Source organism: Coptis chinensis, chromosome 6 (assembly GCF_015680905.1).
Source record: "Coptis chinensis isolate HL-2020 chromosome 6, ASM1568090v1, whole genome shotgun sequence".
NCBI lineage: Eukaryota > Viridiplantae > Streptophyta > Magnoliopsida > Ranunculales > Ranunculaceae > Coptis > Coptis chinensis.
The window spans coordinates 16917501-16928392 of record NC_141461.1 but is presented as its reverse complement, the minus strand read 5'-3'; the positions used below and the strand labels follow the sequence as shown (position 1 = coordinate 16928392).

The 10892-nt window shown below is 35.3% G+C and overlaps 2 long non-coding RNA genes across 7 annotated transcripts; both read left to right on the top strand.

Annotated features, from left to right (window-relative positions):
- Window positions 1-2585: 2585 nt before the first annotated feature.
- On the top strand, window positions 2586-4028 carry LOC147491809 (uncharacterized). Its single transcript, XR_015198557.1, has 3 exons — window positions 2586-2693; window positions 3041-3136; window positions 3894-4028. It is a non-coding gene; the product is annotated as an uncharacterized LOC147491809 (long non-coding RNA).
- Window positions 4029-4896: 868 nt separating this feature from the next.
- Window positions 4897-8097, top strand: LOC147491808 (uncharacterized). 6 transcript variants are annotated; one of them, XR_015198551.1, is made up of 5 exons: window positions 4897-5004; window positions 5219-5253; window positions 5636-5778; window positions 6230-6315; window positions 7648-8097. It is a non-coding gene; the product is annotated as an uncharacterized LOC147491808 (long non-coding RNA). The 6 variants fall into 6 exon arrangements; XR_015198552.1 differs by having other exon boundaries at window positions 4903-5004; window positions 5679-5778; XR_015198554.1 differs by having other exon boundaries at window positions 4903-5127; window positions 5679-5778.
- The last annotated feature ends 2795 nt before the right edge of the window (window positions 8098-10892 follow it).

Below are 10892 nucleotides of genomic sequence, written 5' to 3'. Positions count from 1 at the left end.
GTCTAGAAAACGCAAGAATGCTGAGAAAACTACTGAAACTCAACATAAATACACAAGTGAGGATACCATTCTCCCATTCAAACCAGATTTTATCATTGACGAAAAAGTGGAAAACCATTATCTGCGTCTGCTTCTACCTTGAATGATCCGAATTAAGGTGGCCTTTTGTTTGAGAAGTGCATGTCATCTTGACAGTGATCTTCGTTTCGCAATGAAATAAGATACTAACTTTCATAAGTATCAATTTAGTTATTCTCTTGAACAGGTGATAGACTTCTCTGCTTTCCTTCTGTACTTTTGAATTTGGTTTCACATGCTAATCAATAGTTTATTAAATTTAGGTTGGGCTATTTGCTCTTTTTGCCTTTGATTAACTGAAAGTGGCCGGCATCAAAGAAGCAGAAGCAAGGAACACTATCTCTTCCCTCCAAGAGAGAGTTGGAAAACTTGAGCCTGAATTGAAGGTGACAACAGATGCTAAAGAAGCATTACAGAGAGAAGTTGCTGATTTGGAGTATGATCCAATTTCAAAGAGGGGTGGCTAACCAAACTCGAATTTCACACAAGAAGACCTTGGATGAACTAAGAAAAAAACTTGAAACAGAGAAGGAAAAAGCCTTAGCAGATCAAGCAGCTGAAGCGGAACTAGAACGCAAGAATCAATACCAGAAGTTCCAATCACAAGCTGCTAGCAAGATACAAGCTTATAAGATTTTCTCTCCAGAAAAAGATGACTTCTTCTGCTGCTTCAAAGACTACCCCTTTTTCATCCCAGACTCAACAAGTTACTAAACTGGGTGACATTAAACATGAAAACAGCTCACCAAGTCTGACTTAAGCATTGTCCAATGCTTGACAGTTTCTATTTTGGCAATATTTTGGCAACACACTTTAACTTTTGTATTATTGTATGACTTGGTTAACAGTTTCACACTTCCACTCGGTAAGGGTGGAATTTGAGCTAGACAAGCCGAGCTTTACCATGCTCAAGCTCGGCTCGGTAATTACACGAGCTTTAAATTGAGCTCGAGCTCGGCTCATATAGTAAACGAGCGAGCTCGAGCCGAGCTTAAACGAGCCAAGCCCAAGCCGAGCTCCGAGCCCTCGATTATTTTACACTATAAATATGTTATTTGAACTAAACGAGCCGAGCTTCATCAAGCTCATTTGTTACACGAGCTTTTATTTGAGCTCGAGCTCGGCTCATATAGTAAACGAGCGAGCTCGAGCCGAGCCCAAGCCGAGCTCCGAGCCCTCGGCTCAAATTCCACCCTTATCACTCGGCAAGTTAACTGCACTTTGGTGGAAAATCCAACACATATACTTTTGTATACTCTCTCTCTCTCTCTAGATGATGTGTTCCATTTTCTTAATTTTTAGTTTTGATCTTAGGAAGGCAGACACCAAAATGTATAACCAAAAAGGTGTGTCTCACGTCAAAGCCTTCAAATCACTTGAAAACATGATTTTATAAGATTGCAAAGAGCATCCACAGTCCAGAATTCAAACAACGAGAATTAAACCGAATATAAACGTATTATGAAAAACCTAAACCAAAACATATTATTCAAAAAGCAATTGCATCTTATCTGTTTGAAACTGATCACTCAAGTCACCTCTGCTTATTATTCTTTTTCTTCCGATAATCAAGTTACCAGGTGATATTTTGGTGTAAATATGTACATGGGTATGTAAAGGTACTAGGTAGCTGCGCCGAAGGCGTGGCGAGTTGTTTAGTGTCGTACGGCACGGGCAAACCCTAGTTATATATAAGATTAAACCGTTAGTTCGTCTTCTCCGTTCCTGATAAGAACGAAACATAAATTTAAACCCTGTTTTCATTTTCCCATATCACAATTTCCATCCAGTTTCTTCAATTCTTTCCAATTCTCCATTCCTGATATTCCCAATTAAAAGCAGTTAAATAGGAAAGTTCAAATCCAACGAAACATAAATTTAAACCCTGTTTTCATTTTCAGAATCAAAGGTGCACATTTCCAGCACCTCGAAGAAATAAAAAAAACTATCTCATGAAACAGAACACCGTTTCGAGCTTCTTTTCCATTTACAAAGACTAAAAAAAAAAAGAAGCAATTCGTCTTCTCCATTTAATTCTTAGGCTTATCCCCTCTGTAGATCCCCAATCTCTAACTTTCTCTACGGAAACTTAACTTTCTCTGCGGAAACTGCGTTGTACGTTTATTGAGTTATGTTATTCCTTTCTCTTTTACCCTCTCACAATTTGGATGCATTGCCTTTGCCAATACCATTGCAGAGGTAATATAAGTCGCATTTGGTTCGCCAATAACCATGGAAAAGTTTAGATTTTTTCCCCACATTCGCGGTACTCCTATATTATTATTGTTTTGATTTATTTAAGATTACCATTCTTAAATGCATCTTAGCCAATAACTAAACACTATGAGATTAGGTTGTTCGTAATTAATTTCTATTAGTTCCTTCCCCAGCTTCTTAACTTGAACAAGTTATTGTTCTATTCTAATATATTGGTTGCAATTAGTTTTTTGGTATTACTTTTGTTGTGCTTTGAATTCGTTCTCATAAAGGTTTGGTTTTCTTATTAGCAGACGTCGATAACGAACGATGCATAATGCTCAACAAGAACAGAATCGGAGGGGATAATCACTATTAAAGAAGAACCTATCAATACATTGCCGATGATCAAGTACAAAGTACAAATTTTCTCACCTTATCAATATTCAGTTTAACTTCTTTGTCTTTTTCATTTCCTAAACAAATTTAAGGGTATACTGCCCATGCAAAGACTGAATCAGTAGATGATTAAGAAAGAAAAATGAGTAAGTAGTGACTACTTAGATTGTTGCAACTTTAATTGACAATCAGAGAAGGACAAATGACTCTATTATCTATAATCCCATTTTTAATATTCATCACATGCGTTGTGCTCTGGTTTACATGGAAATTACAGGATTCTTAATGTACAGGATGCCTTCATTGAATCATCTGAATTTATTATAGTTTCTAACAATTTTATTGATCGATGGTTTCTGATATGCAGATTTCTCAGGATGGAATCTTGGTTCAAAATTGATTTGTTGTGGATTTACATTGTCAAATTTTTGAGAGCTCCTTTGTAGAAACAAAACATTGTCAGGTATGCTTTTTGAACCCAATTAATTTATTTGATCTCCATTGTTATTTTTAATTGTGTGGCATATAAATTTTTACCTATTAATTTTATTCGAGAAAATGTCATTACGACTTTAACATACGCTTTTGCAAAACCAAAGTCACCCCCTTACATACGCTTCATGGTGAGCTATGTTTTTCCCTCATCATTATATCCCCATATATTGCTATAAATGATTGTTCATTTTTTTGGAGATTCTTTTTCCCTACGTCCTTCATATGTCTTAGATGAATAATGTTTCATGATTCCTTTCCCCCTCGCTTATATATGTCAATAATGTAAAGAATAGATTGAGCAAATATGATATATGATCACTCTATCTTCAATGATTGTTTTACACTTTTAGATTCATGGGAATCATTGAAGTACAACTGTTGTACCGTGTCTTAGATGATTAGGATCTTAGTAAAAGGAAATGTCATGACAGAAATTTAGTAGTACTGGAACCGGCCAACAATATATCTTGGGGTTAGCCACCTACCCCCGCATTGCCAATCTAGCATAACGTGGGGTTCTTTTGGAAGAGAAAACAATTGAGGTCGTGCACTTTCACTAACTCAGGTAGAAGAGTTTAGTTTTTTTTTTTTTTTTTTTTTTTTTTTAAGTCACTTATGATTTAATACGTACATAGCAGTCCTCACTTTCTCTTATATCTCTCTCTCTTCCAAGCACAAATGATCTATACGTACAGAGCGGTTCTCACTTTCTATATTTTCTACAGTGAAACTCGCTGGAATTTTTGTTTTTGAAGACTCACAACATCCCAATTTTAAAGGTAGAGATTTTGAAGACTCCATGTTCAGTTTATTTTTCCTATTTCGCTCAGCTAAAGGTATCTAGGTATGCCCTCTTATCCATTCTTTGCTGTAACTTCATGTGTGTGTGTGAATTTTTCATCTTTTTGATGTATGATTTGTGTGTGTTTTTTTTTTTTTTTTTCATTTCTTATGATTTTCGGCGATAATCACAAGTTTTTCAGTTATGAGGGAGTAACTAACTTATGGCTATTTGACATAATTTTTTCGGAAGGATCAAAAATTTTATTTGGTGTAATTGTTAAGAGAGATGACTAAGAGTGAAGATTCTGGTAGACCTGGATGGAGTGCTGCATATTTTATGCAGACTACTGAGGATGTTGTGAAAGTTGTTGCAGCAAAGGTAGCTATCTGCCATCGCAGCCTACGTTCCCCGCCCTTCGCTGTATTTTCAATTAAAGATGACAATAGCCAATTTCAGAAATTTGAATGCCAATTCACAAGGGTATTACAAGGCTCCTCACCTCCCCGCCAAGTCAAGAAAGCGCATATAATCCCAAAGTTTTGACTAGCCCGCAGGCGTCGGTGGGCAAGGTTTTGAGTTGCATGCCATGGTATGCTAATCTCTTTCTTTGTTCTTCTTCTAATCAAGTAGTTGACGTGAATTCTGCTTAAATTTTCACTTATTACACTCTGTAGTACAGCAGAATCAATCATTGATAATCGTTTGTGTTAATGAAATCGGAACTTAAATATCAAAGTGTGAATCTTCTTTATGGAAACTCCCAACAAATTTGATGGCAATACTGTTTATCAATCTCTTAAAAAGAGTAGCACTTTAGTCGGAAAAATGAATATGCAAAGGTGCCTTCCAGAGAGTTCATTTGTTGCAAAACGTAAAATTCATTTACCTTTGTATTTCTTATTTAGTCTCAAGTGGATCGACTCTCGATTATCTATGTTTCGCGAGGTAACAGATGTAAAAGATCCTTCGAGGCTGTTTGAGAGCATGGTAGTTCTTGGACTACATCCTAATAATGATATCCGGGTACTTGAACAGCAGATTCTTGGGAGAAGGTCCGAATTTTGATTCAAATTTCATTTAGGTTCATTTACCACTTCCTTTGGTAAACATAAATCTGCTTGGTTCTGTGGGTTTTTTTTATTCATTGCCAATGATATGATGTCGTACCACATGAGGTTAGTTCAATTCTTATTGGTGTTGGTTTGTTTCCTCCCTGATTTATACGTGGTATTTCCTTTGGTTGATTTGATACGTTTTACTTAACAGTGCATGTGGAGAGAGGGGGCAACATAAGCAAGCAGGTGACCATTTGCAATTTTTGAACATTTTCTTAGTGTTTGATTTGATTTGATTTTTACTGTTTTATTTTAATTTATTTTATTGTGCTTTTATTTGTGTTGTTGTTGCATTTGTTGCATTCCGGTGCATTTATTTTCCCTTAAGTTTGTTATTGGCTTCTTAATGCAAATTATAGTTGCTATCGAGATCAAAAGATCGAGTACCACTGAAATCCAGGTCCATGTCTTAGTTTTTAATAGAATTCAATGGTTAACTATAGAATTAAGAAAGTACATGAAAGAAAATTGTCTTCGCTGGTAGTGTCTATTTAGGATCCTATTTCTCTTCCCTCCGTCATGTTTTCTCTTAACTAGACATGTTAAAGTAATTCCTATGTTGCTGCAGAGTTTTCTGATGCAAAAACTTAATTGGATTGTATACTGCGCAGTATATGGAACCAAGTTCAATCGTTGCAATGGAGAAAATTGCACCTTACATGACCAGCTCTTTCCAACGCCTCTTTCCTATGTGACAATTGATATACAGAGGTAAGCACTCTCCTAAGTCCTAACCGCTTTTGATATTGGTAATATTGTTTGTTTTGTTGGTTATTATTTTTGCAACTCTGTGTAGGATGCTTTTTTCGTAACTCCTTTTCAGGTCCTGCATCTATTTGGTGGTTAGTAATATTGCAATTGGTGTTAATTTTACTTCAAACTTCAGTGCTACTAAAGTTGTTTTTTTTGCAACCTTTTTACTTATTCTTATGTCACTGGCTGCTATATATATGGTAGTTTGAATTTATTAACAACCATGACTACTCTTAGGGTTGATTGAATATTTGATTAACGTTAAGGTAGTTTTTGGTCTCAATCTAATCAACAATAACAGGTGTGGTTATTGTGGTTCCTGTAGTTGTTTAGATATGTTGATTAGGGATTAGAATTTTTTAGTCCCTTCAGGTTGATTTGCTTAGTTTTTCACTGTTTATTATGTCAGATGGCTTCCAGTATGGAACTATGGATTTTATGGCTTGATCGTCATTAAACAGCACGTATGCGACGAAGTTCAGTAAGAACTCACTGGTACAATCTGATTTTCTTATAGTCCTTTATCTATTGGTTCATCATATCGTATATGTATGCATCACATCTTAGAATATATGAAGAAACTTAAGTGACTATAGTGAGCTTAAATGCATCTTGGCCAATTCTCAATGTTTGAGCTAAATATGTGTGTATGGCTTCCTCATTGATGGTCACAATATCAAACTAATCATTCATCTCTTGCAAGTTTGTGTTATTTGTCGTGTTGTTAATTGTTCTTAGACAAACCTTTCATTTCAACTTGGGCAAACATTTCATTTCAATTTGGTCTTGGAGTCTTCCATGTATATGAGCTTAGTTTTTTCACGTATATGTCCTGGAGTCATCTCAGTCAAGGAATGGCTGAGATTTTCAAGTATTGGTTGAGGAGATCAAAAACCATATAGATGAAAAAAAATAGTGGAGGTACTATTAAAATTTTGTTAGTCACAAGCAAATAAATTTATGTTAATTAGTTGCTGACATATTGTTCTTTAAGCTAAGTTATATATTGTGATTCTGACATAAGTAACCACAAAATTAGGAGTAATGAATTGTTCTTTTATCACATGTGTTTTTGCAAATTTTCTTATTTTGTGGAGTCAAAACAATTTTGAGTTTTAGTTAATTCGATTAAGTCGAGAATTGAACATTTAGGGAGAAGGTTACTGGTTGTGGGCCAAGTTACTGGTTACATGAACATATCCTTCTAAGACATGTTAGAAAAGTTTTATTGTAACAGTAGAAAAGAAAAGGTTGGGAAAGAATTGTTGACTGTTTTTAAGGGAACAATGAGATATTTATATTTGGTTGGTCTATATGGATTGTGTTGGGTGATTGTTGTTATGTTGGATGGCTTTGATATGAACTAATGAGGAGATTGAAGCTATTTTTCTCTATAAGGATATGCACCCCATGAGCGAGATCGAATGGTTCTAAAATACATCTACTTGATTAAGGTATTAAAGATTTAGCGCTTTGAAGCGTGTTGTTGGTTTCTGTTTTTCCATAAAGAGAAATGTAATGAAGTTAGAAACACATGTACTTCTTGGTGATACAAATTTAGCTCAGTACTTGAAGTGGGGGTTGGGAGACTTTATGGGGTTTATTTTTATACATTTCTTTTATAGTTCATGAAGTATGAGCTTAACCTCTGACTAATTTGACATGACTGAAATCACTACATGCCCTGTCCACCCCAGTTGTTGTTACCCATCTTTCGGTTTGTAAATCTGGTTCAGATTTTAGTGTTGAGCATATATATTTCTGAGTGTTTTGATATTATTTTCAAGAAGGGGTGATTTTCATATGTTCTTGGTTGAGCTTGGACAGGGGCTGGTTGGAAGGAGGCCTCTGAACGCACGTTGATGGCTTAAAAGTCTGACTGTATACTATTGTTATCAACTGTATTTTCTTTTTTTTATGAAAACTATTTTTAGTCTTAAGTCCCCAACCACGAAAAGTTATGGGAGCCCCTTCTTCAAAACTTTCTTGAGTTGATGTTTTACTGGGTTGTTTCGTTTTCTTTGTTGTTTACTTCTCTTAGAATTAGGTAATGTAAGGATTGTGCTCTTTGTTTAAGGTTAATGTAGTGGCACTGAGAACCGAACAAGACGCGACAGCGAAAAGTAGTAACAGTAAGAGACAAATGTGTGCCCCCCATAGAGATTTCTATGAAGGCAATACATAATTGATTGGACAATAATGTTTGTATCCGCGAATTAATGAAGAGGTTGTTGCTCAAAATTATATAATATTAAAGGCCACTCCATATAATATCAATTTACACTCTCAATCTACGTTATGCATGTGTAGGAACCGTTATTTAAGAATGAATATTTCTACAAACCGTAAAAACCACGCGCAGCGGAATTAATGGTTCTCACGATTTTGGATTAGAAAACATACCTGTAAATCCGATTAAGATAACTCTGAGAATCCAATAGTTATGAAATCAGCAACCACCTCTTGATCTTCTGTTGTATTCCTTTCAATAGATTGGACGTTGTGTGGGCAACGATCTACCAACCCCTTTCTTTCTCACAAAGCTAGAATCGATTTGGATCTATCTTTTCTTGCCTCTCTTTTTAATCAAGATGAATAGTAATTTCAGCCAAGAAGAAAGGTTTCTATTTATAGGCTACAATAGGGACCATGAGGAGAAATTAGGGTTGGGCTTCATAACGGGCTTGGGTTTTCCATCTTCGCCCAGAACACACGGCCCAAGTCCGTCAACAAATGACTTATTCCACTAAAGGCCATTGTTACACTACCACCCTAATCCTAAATTACATGTTACGTTTATGGGCTCCATATTATATGCTCGTTGATCTCCCCGTGTTGAAGATATCGAATGTCCGTTGATTAAGTCAAGTTACTGACAACTACATTAATCAACTTCTTATGTCCTTGAGTAGTACCACTTAACCTCATTGTCATGTCGGATCAAATCCACCTGCAGGGTTTACATGACAATCCTTATGAGCTCCTCAAGGGGACATCATCAGCCCAACTTCTTGCGGGACACATATTCCTTCTATAATCAACAGCACACCTTAGATACAATGTCATTATCCAATCCATCGAGTTTGTTGATTCACAAATGAACTTCACTCAATGATGATTTAAAGCAATGTACAATGCACGTAAGTGCCCGCTATTATATCCGGATTAAGAGGACAAACATCCATAATAACAGAGGCGTTTGTTCTCTTATATAGTCAGTATAAAGAGAAACAACATCATTTGGTCCTGTTCAATACACACAAAGTGTACTAGTGTAATCCTATAGTCAAGATAGACAAATACCAGATTATACTACAACCGTACCAATGGTTTGTCTAAATTTATCTAGGTTGTGAACGAACTTATACTTTATAAGGTACTGATGATATGATCTTCTGTGTGTTCACACCATATCATCTACAACATAAAGTATTAGACACATGCATATAACTAATAACATATATAATATGCATAACATTTGCCCATATGATTCTTATTCAAAATATAAAGAATTAGAGTTATTACAAAAGTAATGCTTTTAGTACATAACCCTATCAGCATGAAATTCATAGAAGTATACTTTTCTATTGCACATCTTTAAGCTGTATTTTATACTTTCAGTTTTCTTTACTCACTTCATATACTAGCAGTGTTCATCGTTACGTACTTATTAATGGAACCTAATCTATATTTGTGATTGCTTCTTATTGATCAGGAAAAAAATTAATGATTCACATATTGATTGAAATTTGATGGTACGTGTAAGGGCTTCGACACTGCTAACATAAAAAGGCATTAGTTTATGTACTTCTCAAGTGGTTTCAAATAGCTCGATTTGAATCCTAGATATTTTTTTCTCCTTCTCTCTCCAATTTTTCTATGATTTCTCTCTCCAACTTTTCCATGATTGGAATAATGAAAACTAGGTTTACCAATACATTTAAACTTTAGAACAGTGTGTACGAATCAAGCAAGGCGGGCATGAATCTTTTGTTTTTCTAGAAATAGGAATAATGGTTTTCAATTTCTGTAATTTGGGCGTAACTGTGTAAGTGCGGTGTTGCAAGAACACTTAGATTTGTGATGACGTAAGGACACTTATACTTGAGGTCTAATCCCATATCTATAAGGTTTCTAGCATCTTGGTAACCCATTTAGGTGAGTTACAAAAGATTTTATGCGTAATTTCATTGTCCACCTGTAGGATTTTGAAATCCTCTCGTCTCTTTAATCTTCCTCTCCATTTGAGGTTGGGGACTACAATGAGTCAGTGACGATAGGTTGCGTACCCTCAATCACCATCTCTCCCCAACGTGTCTTTTGCTCCTAACAATCATGTTTACGTTGTAAGCAATCTTTTCGTGCTAGGCTCTTTCTTTGTATGTGTATAGTTTACTACATGCCATGAGTATTGCATGTTTTAAATCCTTGCACTTTGTTTCCACATCTCTATTTTTATATTTGCATTCTTTTGGAAACTGGAATTTCAGACAATTAAAGTTTTATGCTTTAAGTTCTGTTTTCTTCAATTAGTTGTATCAGATCATGTAAATTCTTTAGCCCATTAGCAAACCTGACATTAATAATTCACGCTAAATGTTAAAAGCACTCTAAGTTCTTTGCCCCCTGAATTTACGGTGTGTTATGTCTTTGATATTTGGGGTTTGATTTAAAGTGTTGTCCTTGCTATGGTATTTTATTATTCTCACACTACACAGTAAATATTATATCAAGCTACATAAGAGTGAATTGCCCTTGATGAAAGGTTGCAGTATATCATATTGTGATTGCTCCCAGTAAAACGCTAAATTTCGCCAAGACTTAACCATATATTAAATTTTCCATTCTATATTTTACTCCCATCTTTTGGCTTTTGAGTACTTGGATTTCTATACATAAATGATTGTTAGCAACATTCCCTTCAAGTGTTGATTTGTTAATTTATTTCTTATATGTGAAACTCAAGCATGGGAGCCTTGGATCTTTGGTTTCCTTATATATTTTTGATAATGGGTTTGAATGCAAATTCTTGAGGGTTTGAAGGCTATACCTATTTCTGTGGTTGGTTGATT